Here is a 17,243-nt window from a genome sequence, read left to right as displayed (position 1 = left end):
ATCTGCTATTTGTTGAAGAGTGTTTTTCTTGGCTGAAAAAGAGTAAAAGTACTGTTTATCCCAGGTCTGTTTTACTAGATTAAGTATAGATAGAGGGTCTAAGTGGTTAAATTGAAGTGCTATTGATGAATTCAACACATCATCAAAGTATTCTGAGGCACCCCTGGACTGGCATCACAGCACCCTAGGGTGCCACAGCACCCACCTTAAGAAACCCTGCTCTAGACTGATACCAACATGAGTGTGAGTGCTAGTTAACATTTCACCTGATTGTGTTTGTGCAAGTACACGGTTATCAGGCTCGTCTTTCACTGCTTTAGGTTTAGTGTGAGTGTATAGGAGCTTCATAGGTTGATGAAATGCACTTCACCATCCTTGTCTTCAAAGTAACTGCCACAACAAAAATAAATTATTCATGTCTTAAAACAACCATTGTTACACACAAGACAACCTTTGATTTTTCATTGACAGCGTTCTTTAATTTTAATTTCATCAGTTAGAGGATAGAGTTCACATGCACATACAAACAAACTATAGTATGAAGCACACAAAACATAAATCTACAAACCAACATGCAAGTGGATGTGATGGACTGTTTGCTTGTGGAGACCTGCAAGGACTCAGAAGACTCTTTGGGAACGTAGAAAAGAAACCTTAATGTCAGATCCTGCAGTCATGACTGGCAAATTATGTTGGTGTTATTCACTCATACTATGAATTACCCTACAGATCATACTGTGTACAATGTGTGTTTCTCGAAATTTTCATATCTGTTATAATGTAATATTGCTTTGCTCCATTACACACCCAGCGAAGCACCATAGGACTACAATGGAAACAAGACCCCAGGACTTGTAGTGTTATCCTAGCATTATTGTATAACTGTGCCACTGTACTTTTGTTTTCTTTCAAACTGTTAATAAAGTATTCAATCAATCCATTTCGATGATGTTAATTATTGTATTATACAATGATTAACTGAAAGGGGTATACATGTATTTTAATAATATATTATGACTGTAATTATTACACCTAATCTAGGAGTGTGAATTAAAGACCCAATGAAATGACTATTTTGGGTATTTTATTTTGAAGTTTCAGTCTGAAAAGGAAGCCTGTGTGTTTCTGAACCAATGAGAAGGGACCAGCCCTTCAGGCGATGGGATGTAAAATCTGAGTAATGGGAGCCAGCAATGGGAAACAAACAGGTGAATGTAATCAAAGGTTCATTTATATTCAAAAAGTCTATGTCATCACACAGCACATGGCTGTTCACAGGAAATAATTAAGAATGGCCAATTTAGGGACCTTTGATATAACTAGACCAGGTCAACCTGGTTGTGCCAGACCCCGGTTCTGCCAACCCCCTGTCTGTCATCATCATTTATGACATCATGCCTTTTGTAGGCATGTCATCATCATGTCATCATCATATATACCCTTTATATAGAAAACCCGGACAGACAGACCGACATTTGCTTATGTAGGCCTACCCATTTCATGGGTCTGGCAAAAATACACAAGTGTTTCTTTTAAATTTTTTGGGCATCTAGTGTTAGGAATGTCCATATGATTACCACGGATAAGCTCTAAAAGAGTGAAAAACGTATTTTTTATTTCACTGGGTCTTTAAAGCAGCGTTTCTCAATCTTTTTTGGCTTGAGTACCCCCTTTCCATGATTTCTGAATCCAAGTACCCCTTTTACTCGACAACAACATTTTGCTTATAATTCAAATGGTATATGATGCTATGATAACCCCCCCATTTCAAGAATATAACATAAGAAATGGGGTGAAAGAGTTGCAAACGGTTTCTCCTTTTCTCATTTTTAACACTGTGGTCATAAACCTTCAGTCAGGTTCTTATGTCAATAACTTCCAAACAACTTTAAAACTTATTTTACCAGTTGCCTGGGTTACCAATTTGGGTTAGCAACTCAGGCTCTTATCAAGTCCCCCCCCCCCCTTATTTCTTTAACTATGAACAAGCATGATTATACTAGTTTTCTTTTTTGTGGACATTGGCCGCGTTTCCCAAAGCGATTTTGAGTGCTCGTAAGCTCAGGCATGGCCGTAGAGACCAACATCGTTCTTCGCAGACTGCGCAGGCACCTGTCTCTATCTAGGTCGTCCTCAGACGAGCCCTCCATCGTTGTTTCCAGTCATCTCGGTTCTCCATACATCTGGCCAGCTCATTGGTGTTCTGTGTCCCTACGTCATCCTTGAGTACGTCCACGTATGTTTTTGTGGGACGTCCTCGTGACCGGTGCCCATGTGTTGGCTCCCACAGTACCAATTTGCTGGCTGGAAGCTCCTGGTGTCTTTGGCAGTGTCCTGCTAGTCTCATTCTTCTGGTGGCAATTTTCTCGCTTACCTTTGGTATTCCCTCATACAGGCTCCTGTTTGTAACATGTGTACTCCTGTTGATGTTGAGTACTGCACGCAACATTCTAGTGTAGCACCCGTCTAGAGACTTCTGCAGGGTTGGCTTCAGGGTCCAGCATTCACTGCCATAGAGGAGAACAGACTCCACCGTTGCAAAGAAGAAGCTAAGTTTGATTTGGCGGGGGAGGTTAGAGTTCCATACACTGTTCATGCCGTTCAGGGCCCTCCAAGCGAGTGCCTTCCTTACTTTAAGGTCTTTCTCAGTTGAGTCGACCCATGCGCCCAGGTACTTGAAGTCCTTGACTTCCTTCAACACAGCTCCTTCTGTTGTTGTCAGAGGTGAGTGATCAGGTAGGTTATAGGTGATAACCTCAGTTTTCTTAGCATTTAGCCTGAGACCAACTTTGGCACACTCTATCTCCACCCTGTTCAGGAGTTCTTGTGCTTGTTCCATGCTGTCGGAGAGCAGGCTGATGTCGTCCGCATAGTCCAGGTCTGTCAGAACTACTGCTGGATGCCGCCTTGACCTCCTTGGTGTCAGCGTGAAGCCAAGCTCTTGTTCTCGTCCCCCTATGGCTTTCCTGAGCGCATAATCTAGAACTATGATGAAGAGGCCACTTAGCAAAATACCAAAAGTCCAAAGGGCCGCAAGCTTAAAATGACAGTCCTATTTTGGACGTTTACATCGATTTTGTACAGTATACAGTCTAATAATTAAGGAAACGCACAGAAAACAGCCACATTTCCATATCTATGTAAGCCAGGCCAAACCTCATTGAACCAAAAGATTGTCATGGATGGAATGATGAAATTGATGACATTAGATTTTTTTTTATCAAATTAGGCTTTATTCACAAAATGGGAAGTGAAAATGAACAGTTCTGGTTCAACCTTTTTGTAACCTCCCCTGTGTCTGGGTATTATTATTCAATCACTCAAACCCCAGCATCCCTATTCTTGGGGGACATTCACCAAAAATAGCCGATCTACAAGCTCACCACAAGATGCATTGTGAGCTTGTAGATCGGCTATTTTTGGTGAAGAGAGTTATTGTTTGGAAAAATAACTCAAGTACAGTTCAACTCAGCCTCAGATGCACTGTACTTGTAAAACAGTTTGATGCTTTGAGCTTTGTAAAACACAACAGCTCGGAGGAGATTTGTGGTAATAAGCATAGTTCCTTGGCTGCAGCGCGATCTGTTGGAATGCTTGCACTGTCGGTGCCATAGAGTTATAGTCGGAGCTGACTGGCGGAGTTGCGGAGGGAGAGACAAGCAGCGGAGACAAGGGCTAGGTCTTTTAGCCTGAAACATGACGATCGCGGGATTCGCGGCCGTTCATATCGCACGACCGTCATGCGTCTCCGCTCCAGTGAGCCCGACTGTGGTTGTCTGGTGCAAAATCTCCGCATATGTGTGTCTGTCTGACTGTCTCGTTGTAGTGTAGCCACCTGCATCTCTGCAGTCTGCACTGCTGTGCTCGCGTGAATATTGACTGTATTCACTTCCTGACTCTTATCCCTAACTACGGGGTGCACCGAGGGTCAAACATCACCGCGTTTTGCGTTTCGCGTTAACTTTCACAGGCTTAGAAAATCATATTTTTATTGGCATGATCATGACGGGCCGCACAGACACGCGGAAAGGGCCGCATGCGGCCCGCGGGCCGCGGGTTGAGTAGCACTGGTCTAGGATGAGGTTGTCTAGGTCGCAGTTCTTCAAGACCTCTGGGGGTATGCCATCCGGCCCAGCACTTTTTCCCTCTCTCAGGGTGGATTTTGCCCTGAGAGAGGTTTCAAAATCAAGAGCAACGAGGGCAACGAGGGCTTTCAGGAAACCGGTCGTCTCGTACAATGGAACCAAATGGCTGTGATGACGGTTGAATGCACACCTTATACGAATGGCCATCGTAAGGAGGATTTTAGAAGCAAACACCTTTCCTGCAAGTTTCCCACGGGTGCTGCAGACGTGTCTGTACGATGTTTTTTTTAAGGGTGCGCCGGGGCGCCCGTAAGCACCCTTCATAGAAAACTAAGCACTATATAACTAAGTATAACTATGAAAGTATATTTAAAAAAGCTATCTAAGTCTTGTGGATGATAGAGTAGGCTATTCTACACACCTGCTATACAAAATAAACAAGTGAACTATATATTTAGGCTATATAATAAATAAATAAAAATACAAAGGTGAACTATATGTTTTATGTTATGCGTGTTGCTTGCTTTGATATATAGGCTACTGAGAAATAGAGCACCACAACACAAACGTACATAAAAAATAACAAGCTTATAGGCTGTCTCATTTGTTAAGTGGGTCCGTGGACCAGTGGGGGTCCCCTGTCCCCAGTTAAAAGTCATGCAGCGATGCGTGGAAGCGGTGATAGAACTCGGATCATCCCGTCGCTAGTCCAACACACAACCCCCTTTGCCAACACGACTCAGCGAGAACCAGTCTGCTCAGACACTCGGCTGGAGCCAGGCACTCATCATCCTACACTCTGAGAGTTAGCCTACAAATTGGAACCATTTGGTTCCTAACTTGCAAACTAAAATATAGGATAACAGCCCTGCCTCTTTCGCCCCTTGTGCGTTGTGCCAACACTGAGGTAAAGAGGTGCAGGGCTGTTATATTTTAGTTTGGACGTTTGAAGTATAGGAACCAAATGGTTCCGAAATGGAACTCACATTTTGAGAGTGTAGGATGATGATCGCCTGGCTTCAGCCCACTCTCTGAGCGGACTGGTTCTCCAGCACTGAGTTTGAAATCATATAACTAAATGTAGCCAAGACGGGGCGGACAACAGCCTTAGTGACTGAACACAGGCTTATTAGCATGACGAGTTGTGAGTCGGACCAATGACTGAGAGCCTCGGGTTCGACTCCCGCTTCAGCATTTCGATATAAACGATACAGAGCTCATTTTGAGAACCAATACTCTAGTCTACAATACTGTAGGCCTAGCCTATAAAATAAATATAAATATATATTTAAGACGGGCAGTTAAGTCAATTTGTGCAGTCAGTTATAGGCCTACCAACAGGCAACAGCACTTTGTAGCTTTGCATGTAGTTTCAAATTAAAACAAGGGGGTTTGTGCGGTCAGTTAGCCTACCAACAGCGCTAAAAGTGTGTTAATTTTCAGTGTTGTACTTGTAGCCTATGTTTTATTGATGGGCCGGCCCGATACAATCACACAAGCCGCTGAAATTCATTTCGGAGCGCAGCTGCTGACGTCCTATCAATCGAAGCCCAGAGCCATTAAGGAGAGTTTCAGGGAGAGTTGCATCATCTCCGTTCACATGGGGCCAGAGTTGGCAGAACTCTCTAATACAAGGCTCTGGCCAGCCTACTGGCGTGCGAAGGCTGTTTTACGAGAAGCGCTTACAAGCGCGTTTGAGAAACGCCATAATCGTAAGGACCGCAGCCGAGCGAAGGCCCTCGTACGACCTGCGCTTTGGGAAACACGGACATTTTCTGGAGTACCCCCTGCATTACCTCCGCGTACCCCTAGGGTATTAAATCATGTGCAAACTGCAAAGCCCTATAGCACACACATTCTCTAAGACATATGTTGAAAATAGATAAACATTAACTAATTTTAATACATTTTAAACATGTGTGTGTGTGTGTGTGTGTGTGTGTGTGTGTGTGTGTGTGTGTGTGTGTGTGTGTGTGTGTGTGTGTTAGAGCTGGGATACCCGACCGAAATCCGACGGGACCCGACAAGCCCGACGGGCTCGGGCTCGGGTCGGACGCATTTTCACAATTAATTGTCGGACGTCGATTCGGGTCGGACATAATTTTGATTTATAGAAAATAAAGTGTAAAACGATACAACTATCGTCTCTGTGTGTGCTATTTCCTTGTCTTTCTTGTGCACTGCACGTGACTACGCTCAGTGCGTTGTCTTGACAACCATGCACATGCTTCATGGGGAAAAGGAAGTGGGAGTGTCATAATATGTGACAGAGAACAAACAAACAAACAGATGCACGAGAAGAAAAAGCGAATGAGTGAGAGATAATGTTGCCGCCAGCCGAGATAAAAGTTAACTTGTCTACGGGAAAGTTTAAAGCAATTGAAAACGAAAGAGGGAAATCAGCGGTATGGACGCATTTCAACGTAGTTGTCAACACAGACAGAATTAAAAAGTCCGATGTTGAATGTAGCCTAAGCCTAAAACCCATAAACCATAATGGTTGGATTAATAATAGTTTTTGATTAAGAAAGAAGGCCAAGGCCGCTGTTACGTGGACTGGAGTTTGTGGACGCTGGATATTAAAAGCAGATGTCAGATTCGTCTATGCTGGTAAGACTGAATACATTTTGATATTGATTTAACTGCGGAAAAGGTTTGTGTGTGAATACTTTATTAACAGTTTGTAAAAGAGGATTTTAAGTGTGTGACTGCAGCGAGTCACTGACTGCAGTCAGACAAGAGTCACCAGATGTGCAGTGCACGTTATAGCCTATTATTTAATAATCAAAGTAGCCTACTTATGTAATTATCTAAAACACTTTCACAAGCCACAATGTGGCTTAATATTATTAAGGGTAACAAACAGGCACGCTGCATGCACTCACTGCACATTAGAACACGTTTGCTAGTGAGTGTAAATCAGTGGCTTCCTCAAAGAAAAAGAAACGAGGCGAAAAAGCTTTGAAAACATAAGGTTCGGGCCTCGGCTCGGGTCGGACGCTTTTTCATGATTAATGCTCGGACGTCGACTCGGGTCGGACAGAAAACTGTCGGACACAGGTTCGGGTCGGACAGAAAAAATGGGCCCGATCCCAGCTCTAGTGTGTGTGTGTGTGTGTGTGTGTGTGTGTGTGTTTGTGTTGAGGGGGGTTAGCATCTTCTTGTGGTGAGGCGGTCAGATGCCAGACGAAGCCACTCCATTATCACTTTATGTGTCCGCCTCACTGGTCACCAAGGAGTTCTTCATGGCGGATGCTGTACATGCGATATACAAGCAATGTGTTAATAGTGGATATTTCAAGAGGACGTGAAGATGTGGTGTTATGAAGGAGAAGATTATAATAGGCTACCATTTATACAACTAATTAATCTATGTGTCCCACACTCCAATTTGATGAAAGGATTCAGTCGGGGTAAGTTTGTAACTCTGACAGTGCTCACTTTATTTGTAAAATATCAGTGGGCTAGTGCTGAATGACAGTGTAGGCTAGCTCTGGTCCTTATAGCGTTAGTGGAGAACTCCACTAACTCTATGGACCAGAGCTGCCTGATTCAGCCTAGGCTATGATTCCACCATAGACTGTAAAGGGATTCCACAGACACACACAGAGGTATGGACAGCAACAATAAGGAGTGATAGCATTAATGGTATATCCCATCCCATATTTGCTTTGGCTAATGAATTACTTTGTTCACCTGCTGGCAGTGGCAAGTAGAGCTCAGAGCTGCCTCGATTCGGAGTCTCCTAGGTTATTCTGCTGTGCTGCTAAGGTGAGTAACTGCTGTAATTTAATGTTTGCTGATATATTATTGTTTTTCTGTACTATTTGTAGCAACATTATTATTTTGACATGTAGTTAGTTACATTAGGAAGTGAGGCCATGTGGCAGACAGCCATAGCAAAATATATTTTGGGTTGTTAAAGTTCTAGTGTGTAAATGTCAAAGTTAGTTTTAGTGTGCTTATATTTCTTTCCCTGATTTGCTCCGTGAGTCTTTATGATTTTGTAGTATTTCCAATTTCAAATTCCTGTAAATATATTATTTATTTCAAGTTATTAATAAAAACGGGTTTCACTCCCAATTCATGTTGCATCCCCTTTTCCCCCTAGACGGGGAAGTAACAAGGTCATGGATAACATACTGTAGATAGCCTAAATTAAGTGATTCTACTGTAGCCTACATTTGATATCGTTGAACTTTTTATTTTGAACACACGATAGTGCAAAGGCTAGTAGGACTACATTTGCACAATTGAGTGTTTGTAGGACTGTGTAAACTTAATCTGACAGGTAATGCATATTATAGGTACATACAAAAATAAAGATTCGAGAAGTATATTCTTCAATGCTTGGAAAAAGTTTACCAGCTGTATCTAATGGCCTATGCCACCTATCAACCGGTCTTATTAGTTTGGTGTCCAATCAAGGCCAGTGTAACGCTTAATGCTTAATTGAGAACACCAGGAGGAGAAAATACCTGATCAATAATAGTTTGGACTAGTACAGTATAGTTGTGTCATTGACCTATACAGCCAATATTTAAGTTGGGGCTTATTTGTTTGAAAATATTTAGATTGATTATTTTATTAGACAAAAATGGAGAACAGTACAAGTATAGTCAATACAATTGAACTATAGTACAGTACAAGTACAGTTAAACACCCTGCCTAAAAGGAACATCCCAAATAAGACCTTTTACAGTCTTTTTTTTGAGCGGTGGTCACACCGTCTCCATAGCGTGGCCGTGTGTGTATCCGTGTATGTATCCGTGTATGTATGTATGTATGTATGTATGTATGTATGTATGTATGTATGTATGTAGTCTGAGTGTATGTAGCCTGCAATACCTTTTCTGACCACACATGTTAAGGAGGGGCACTGTTGTTCAGGCCAGTCACACTCACATTCACACACACGCACGCACGCATGCACGCACACACACAGCCTCCACCGCTCAGTTCACACAAGTGTGTTATTTATGTTGGAAGCCCTCTGTATTTGAGGAACTTGATGCTTGAAGTGATTTGTTCATTCAAAAGTGTCAACAGACCAATTCAGTGAATTGAATGAACACATTTTGAGATGACATTTGTGCATTATATAAATCCTCTTTTGATTGGTAGTATACTATTCTGATATTTGAATATACTGGATTTGTATACATAACCAATCAAGATTAAAACAAGAGGTTTGCCATGTTTCACTTAGTTTAATTCATCTAGAATTAATCATCACTATTCCATAAGATAAGGGAACCTTTACCTATCGATTTTTTTTTTATATGCACCTGCATGTGTAAGACTTTGGTTGTATTTGTAGGCAGTGATACTTACACACTATCAAGTCTGTAACCCTTGTTTGTCTGATTCCTCTCTTCTCACCCCTGCCGCACCAGTTCAGCTCAACTGCTAGTTGGGGGGCAAACACTTTGTTGCAGATTCTCCACACAACCTTCTTCATTGGTTGCCCCCCACCCAGTGACAACCGTGACACCTGTAAACATAGAAAATTAGGTAAGATTTAGTCATTTGCATTTAAGTTGCTTTTATTTATTTAGTTTCCACTTGCTTCTGTACCACAAAGAGCTCTCACACAACTACTGTAGGCCTAATTGCCCTTACATTCAGCAGATGGTGTCCTATTTAAGGCAATTCTCGTTTTTAAAGCCAAAATGAATGCAAAACAGAATATTACCAGTATGTTTTTTGTTTCTGTGTTTGTCAGCCTCTCCCCCAGGGTGTCAAGGTCTTCCATTGACAGGAGGGGAAACTGAGTGTCCTCAGTGTCATCCTCCAAAGGTAAGAATTTCCTTCCCCTTAGGAGACTCTCTAGGTTGTGCTGTTGGAGTTGTTAAGTGCTGGAGTTAGAGCTGCATCTCTCCAAGTGTTTCCAGTATGGCTCTTTCAACAGCTGTTTGAATGGGTAAGCAATACTTGGTTATTTGGTCAAATGGGAACATGGAATTACACAAATGTCAGGTTAAAACATTTGAAAACCTACTGGTGCATTGAGCAGGAACCGGCCGCCCAGTTGACCAAACCCTGGCTCTTGAGGAAGATCATAAAACAAGAATTAGCAGCAAGTAGAATTAATACCATATACCTGAAATATTGTCTTTAATTGCTTTAAAAACAACACATTCCAAAAAGCTTAATAGTTCAGAGCTGTTGATAGTGAATGATACTTTTCTGACATATCAGTCATCAGTCTGGGCTCCAGCTTCAAAGGTTTTGGTAAAAGGTTAATTTGTACAAGGCGTACTATATCGTTTTTAAAGTAACTTTTATTCATGTTCTACAGAATGATGTGGGCTTTGAGTTTCTCTGGGTTGACCCCAGCCTGTCAATGCACAAATGTATTACACAATCATAACTTGATTTATGCTACATTTGGATAATGTGGTCTAAAGGTCAGCCCACACCAATGCAACTAGTGGCAAAACCCTTGCTACCATTATCCCAAATGGCAGTTGCATTCGTGCGACATGGTCTTAAAATGTTGCAACAAGTTGCAAAGAGCTGCATTGGTGCAATCTGGCCTTTATTTGGGACAGTTTGCCCAAATGTGTAAACACAGAAGGTTTTGTTTTTAGTGTGTTAATATGGTTACAAGGCGGTTAACCTTTTGTAAAATGTTAAATAATAATTCTTTAACTTTGGTAGCTTGGATAAATGTATCATTACAACACACACCTGATAGGGCTCTTGGAATGTATTCTGGCCTGTCAATGCACAGAATGACAACATGTGTATCACAGTAATTGCCATAATATATTTGTATCATTTGAAATAAGTCTCCACAATAATGTATTCTAATGTAGGGTTTGAGTTTCGCTAGGTTGACCCCAGCCATTAAATGCACACATATTACACAATCATTACTTGATTCATGCTATATTTGGATAATATGGTCTTATTTGGGGAGATTTGCCTATGTTTAAAGAAAGAAAGCTTTTTTGTGGTATTAGTGTAGTTTGTCCTTTAAGTTTGTTAATATGGTTATAAGGCAGTTCAGTTTTTCTGAAATGCTGAATAATCATTCTCTTACTTTGATAGTTTGGCTTCTGGGGCAAAGCCATGCGCCTCTCTGATGGTGGACTTCGATGTGAAACCACCTGCCTCTCCCGGGTTGGATATTGAACTGTAGAGACAACGGTTTGTATAATTTGACAAGACTCAGTCAAAACTATTGCCCATATGCCACACAATGATTGCCACACTAGATTTGTCATTTGAAATAACAAGTCTCCACAACTGTATATGTTATACAGTACATATGAGTACTAATGTAGACTTACTTTGGTGGGTTTCGATGGGTTGACCCCAGCTTGCCAATGCACATATTACACAATCATAACTTGATTCATGCTATATTTGGATAATATGGTCCTATGGTCTATATTTGGATAATGTGTAAAAGTTCATTTTCTTCTGTAATATAATATGTCTTTTTAAACTTCCATATAGGCCTATTCTAGATTCATTGTGCATACAGTGAATTATTCATAACTTTTTTTTAGATTTAGATTTGTATGGCATACAGCTCATACAAATCAAAAAAGCAACATCTCCAAATATTAGATTACACACTACCACTCAAAAGTAGGATTTATAATACAGAAATGTCAAGCTTATGAAAGGTTATGTTAATTTATGCATAATGTACTTGGTCTGGAATACTTTTGAACAAATGTCTTCATCAATGGGGTTGTGGCATGAAGGTGGTCAGCATGTGGTAAAGCTGTGGTGTTATGGAAGCCCATGTTTGCTTTGATAGAGGCCTTAAAGGAGTAGTTCACCCCCAAAATGATTTTTTTTCCAATTTATGCCATGGAGACTTGAGTTCAATCATATTTTTAGGTTTTTGTAGCATTCCTAAGACAAAAATGTTATTACAATAAATGTACCCCCATTGATTCCAGATGGGGACCCAAATGGTCCCCATCCATTTGGTTCAATTTGTAGGCCTACTGTCAGAGTATCTTCAAATAAAGTTTGAGAAACACTTTGTTAGGCTTTCAGTGGTCTGTGATGATGATCCATTCTTTAAGTAGGTAGATTGACATTCTGACTTGGCATGGAAAAACATTTGGTTCATTATTTGTCTTTCAGTGAAAAACTGCAACGGCATTATCCGCTGATACCTTGCTGTCATGGAAGTCTTCAATGAGGTGCAGTCTATGAAGGCAGCCTTTGAGGATGTCGGCGTGGACCGCAACACCATTGCCAGGACGGCAGCAGTTGCGGAGCTCCACATAGCTGCCCCTGAAGCTTACAAAGCCGTCGGCGAATGGAACGAGAAGACCGAGAAGCTGACCGTCTATGTCCAGAGGTGTTGCGATGCGATCACGCCAGAGATTAGGGCCAGGATCAACGACATGAAGGAGAACGGGGAACTGTTGCCCATGTCTTAAATCCACAGCCTTGGGGCACGGTCGCACCACACTTCTATTCTACCTGTGAGGGTGGATTCTGCCAATCAGTTTCAATGGGAATTTGCAGATTTCTGCAAAACAACTCAATTCCCATTGTACTGCATTGGAAGAATCTGCCCTCATAGCTAGAATAGAAGTGTTTTGATGAGGGTACAAGTCATGTTTCTTGAGGGCATCACCATGTACCATTAAGATGGTATATATATATATATATATATATATATATATATATATATATATATATATATATATATATATATATATACAGTAATATTGAGACAAATGTGCATAAAAAGATCAGAGTTTGATCCAAATCAATGCATGGCAACACATTAACGTTCAATATTTAGCCTGTTTATTTAGCCTACAGTACATCAAGTTAATTTCATATTGATACTTTAAAAACAATATAGTACGCCTTGTACAAATTGAACTTTTACCGAAACCTTTGAAGCTGGAGCCCAGACCGATGACTGATATAATATCAGACAAGTATCATTCACTATCAACAGCTCTGAACTATTAAGCTTTTTGTAATTGTAACGTGTTGTTTTTAAAGCAATTAAAGACAAGATTTCAGGTATATGGTATTAATTCTACTTGCTGCAAATTCTTGTTTTAGCATCTTCCTCAAGAGCCAGGGTTTGGTCAACTGGGTGGCCGGTCCTGCCCAATGCACCAGTAGGTTTTCAAATCGCAAATTGCCCCAAATAAGACCATATTATCCAAATATGTGTAGGCCTACATTTGACGGCTGGGGTCAACCTAGCATAACTCAAAGCCCACATTAGAATACAATTGTGCATTGACAGGCCAGAGTACATTCCAAGAGCCCTATGAAAAAGTAAGTGTGTGTGTTGTAATGATACACCTATCCAAGCTACCAAAGTTAGAGAATTATTATTTAACATTTTACAAAAGGTTGACCGCCTTGTAACCATATTAACACATTTTAAAAAGAACCACACTAAAAACAAAACCTTCTGTGTTTATACATTTAGGCAAACTGTCCCAAATAAAGGCCAGATTGCACCAATGCAGCTTTTTGTAACTTGTTGCATCGTTTTAAGGCCATGTCGCACAAATGCAACTGCCATTTGGGATAATGGTTGCAAGGGGTTGTGACTAGTTGCATTGGTGTGGGCTGGCCTTTAGACCACATTATCCAAATGTAGCATAAATCAAGTTATGATTGTGTAATACATGTGTGCATTGACAGGCTGGCTTCAAGCCAGAGAAACTCAAAGCCCACATCATTCTGTAGAACATGAATAAAAGTTACTTTAAAAACGATATAGTACGCCTTGTACAAATTGACCTTTTAACAAAACCTTTGAAGCTGGAGCCCAGACTGATGACTGATATAATGTCAAAAAAGTATCATTCACTATCAACAGCTCTGAACTATTAAGCTTTTTGTAATGTGTTGTTTTTAAAGCAATTAAAGACAAGATTTCAGGTATATGGTATTAATTCTACTTGCTGCTAATTCTTGTTTTATGATCTTCCTCAAGAGCCAGGGTTTGGTCAACTGGGCGGCCGGTTCCTGCACCAGTAGGTTTTCAAATGTTTTTGTAATTCCATGTTCCCATTTGACCAAATAACCAAGTATTGCTTACCCATTCAAACAGCTGTTGAAAGAGCCATACTGGAAACACTTGGAGAGATGCAGCTCCAACTCCAGCACTAACAACTCAACAGCACAACCTAGAGAGTCTCCTATGGGGAAGGAGGCTCTTACCTTTGGAGGATGACACTGAGGACACTCAGTTTCCCCTCCTGTCAATGGAAGACCTTGACACCCTGGGGGAGAGGCTGAAAAACACAGAAACAAAAAACATACTGGTAATGAAAACACAAGCTCATCTCCTCATGGACACAATTCTGTTTTGCATTCATTTTGGCTTCAAAAACGAGAATTGCCTTAAATAGGACACCATCTGCTGAATGTAAGGGCAATTAGGCCTACAGTAGTTGTGTGAAGCTCTGTAGAGCTCTTTGTGGTACAGAAGCAAGTGGAAACTAAATAAATAAAAGCAACTTAAATGCAAAAGACTAAATCGTACCTAATTTTCTATGTTTACAGGTGTCACGGTTGTCACTGGGTGGGGGGCAACCAATGGAGAAGGTCGTGTGGAGAATCTGCAACAAAGTGTTTGCCCCCCAACTAGCAGTTGAGCTGAACTGGTGCGGAAGGGGTGAGAAGAGAGGAATCAGACAAACGGAAGTTACGAATGTAACTATGGTTCTGTGAATTCCTGGATGACTGCCAGTAGGCAGTAACAATAGTGAATAATGGATCTCGCGCTCCGCGCAGGTCGAGTCTTTATATAAACAAAGTCATGTGACACGCAGGCTACCTGTGCGCCCGGTACATAAGCACGCCATAGCCTGCGCGCGGCCTGCGCGGCCTCCGAGTGACCAGCATTACTGGCAGTCATCCAGGAATTCACAGAACCATAGTTACATTCGTAACTTCCGTTCTGTTTCATTCCTTCCTGACTGCCAGTAGGCAGTAACAATAGTGGATGACTTATACCAGAAGTGTCACGAGGAATTGTACCCACCTACTAGTCTGCCTTAGCAGCCAGTGGCAGGATCGCTGACGCCAGTGAGGATCCAGAGGCCACATCAAGGCGGTAGAACCTTGCGAAGGTGCTGGGCGTCGACCAACACGCCGCCGCACAGACGTCTGTCAGTGACACTCCTTCCATTGCCGCCCAGGACGTGGATATGCCTCTGGTGGAGTGGCATGTAACACCTGAGGGAGGTGGAATATCGGCTACCTCATAAGCCTTTTTAATCGTGTCAACCACCCAGTGGGATAGCCGCTGTTTACACAGTGCGCATCCCCTATTCTTTCCGCCATAGCAAACAAACAGTTGCTCTGAGCGTCTAAAGCCCTGTGTTGCCTGAACATACAGTCGCAACGCACGGACTGGACACACCAAGTTGGCCCTTTCCTCCACCTCGGATGTAAACGGGGGAGGATGGAATGCCGCCAACTCTATAGTCTGGTTAATATAACTGGGGGGCAAGACTTTAGGCAGGAATGAGACATTCGGCCTAAGTATGACCCCAGAGTTGTTTGCTTTCCAATGAAGGCAAGCTGGACTAATAGAAAGTGCGTGGAGCTCACTCACACGCTTGGCTGTCGTAACTGCTAACAGAAACGCAGTCTTCATAGATAATAAGCTCAAGGACGCCCCCGCCATGGGCTCAAAGGGCGCCCCGCTCAATGTCTGCAGGACAAGAGGCAGGTCCCAAGTTGCCGCACGCCTCACCGTAGGGGGGTGCAACCTCTTGGCACCACACAGAAACTGTGTCACCCAGTAATGCGCTCCAACTGTCCTGCCATCAATATGGCTATGACTAACCGATATAGCGGCCGCGTGCACCCTTAAAGTAGAGGCTGCACGGCCAGCATTAAGTAAGTCCTGTAAATACTGCAGTACATGTTTCACAGGGCAAGAGACTGGGTCTAAACCCTTGTCGCTGCACCATGATGAGAAAGCAGCCCAGCAGTAAGAGTAAGTTAACCTTGTGGATGGGGCTCTCGCACTCCGCAAGGTCTCACATATTGAGGGGTCGAGCCCACTCAAGAGTGACTGATCCCCCTCAATGGCCATACCCAGAGCTGAAGGAGGCTCGCTGATGGATGCCATACCTTCCCGTCCAGCTGGGACAGGAGGTCCGTCCTCACTGGAAGCTGCCAAGGGTCCCCGTCCAATAGACTGAGGAGAGTTGAATACCATATTCTCGAGGGCCATCTGGGGGCCACCAAGAGAACCTTGTGGCCTGATGACCTCACCCTGTGGAGCAGAGGCAACAACAGGGGGATCGGAGGAAACGCATAAAGGAGCGCTCTCGGCCAGGTGTTGGCGAGAGCGTCCATCCCCAGTGGGGCACTGGTCTCTGCCAGACTGAACCACAGAGGACAATGGGTTGTGCTCTCTGAGGCAAAGAGATCTACTCTGGCTACCCCGTACCGATCCCAAATCAACTGGACCACCTGGGGGTGCAATCTCCACTCCCCAGAGGGCAGTCTCTGACGAGACAGATAATCTGCCACAGTGTTTACTCTGCCTGGCAGGTGCATTGCTCTCATTGAGGCAAATAGAGGATAAGCCCATGTCCACAGCCGCTGGGCTTCCCTCAGGGACTCCAGAGACCTGGTCCCCCCCTGATGGTTGACATGGTACACCACTGAGGTGCTGTCTGTCCGAATGAGCACATGCCTCCCCCTGAGATAGGGCAAGAAGTGCTTCAGCGCCAAGGAAACAGTCCTGAGTTCTAACACATTGATATGGCGTCCTCTCCACAGAGGGCACCATACCCCCTGGACTGACCTCTTCTGCCATACTGCGCCCCAACCTTGAGTTGAGGCATCTGTTGTCACTACCTCTCGTCTCGCCGGGACCGAGGCGAGAGGAACACCGTGGAGCAGGAATGCATTGTCCCGCCACCGGCGGAGATAAACAATGCAACTGCGAGTGACTCTGACCTTGACCTTCCTGTCTAGACAGGGGTCCATGTGAAGGCCATTGAACCACCTCTGTAGTGGGCGTAGATGTAAGAGCCCCAGAGGAGTGATTGCTGAGACTGAGGTCAGCATGCCGAGCAGTCTGAGCCATGTCCGGACAGTCACCATTGCCCCCAGGCGGAAAGACCCAGGAGGTTGTGTATTTTCTTCACCCTCTGTGTTGTCGGCCATGCCTGCATC

The sequence above is a fragment of the Nannobrachium achirus genome, assembly GCF_963921795.1.
Source record: "Nannobrachium achirus genome assembly, chromosome: 8".
NCBI classification, from domain to species: Eukaryota; Metazoa; Chordata; class Actinopteri; order Myctophiformes; family Myctophidae; genus Nannobrachium; species Nannobrachium achirus.
This window is presented reverse-complemented; position numbering follows the sequence as displayed.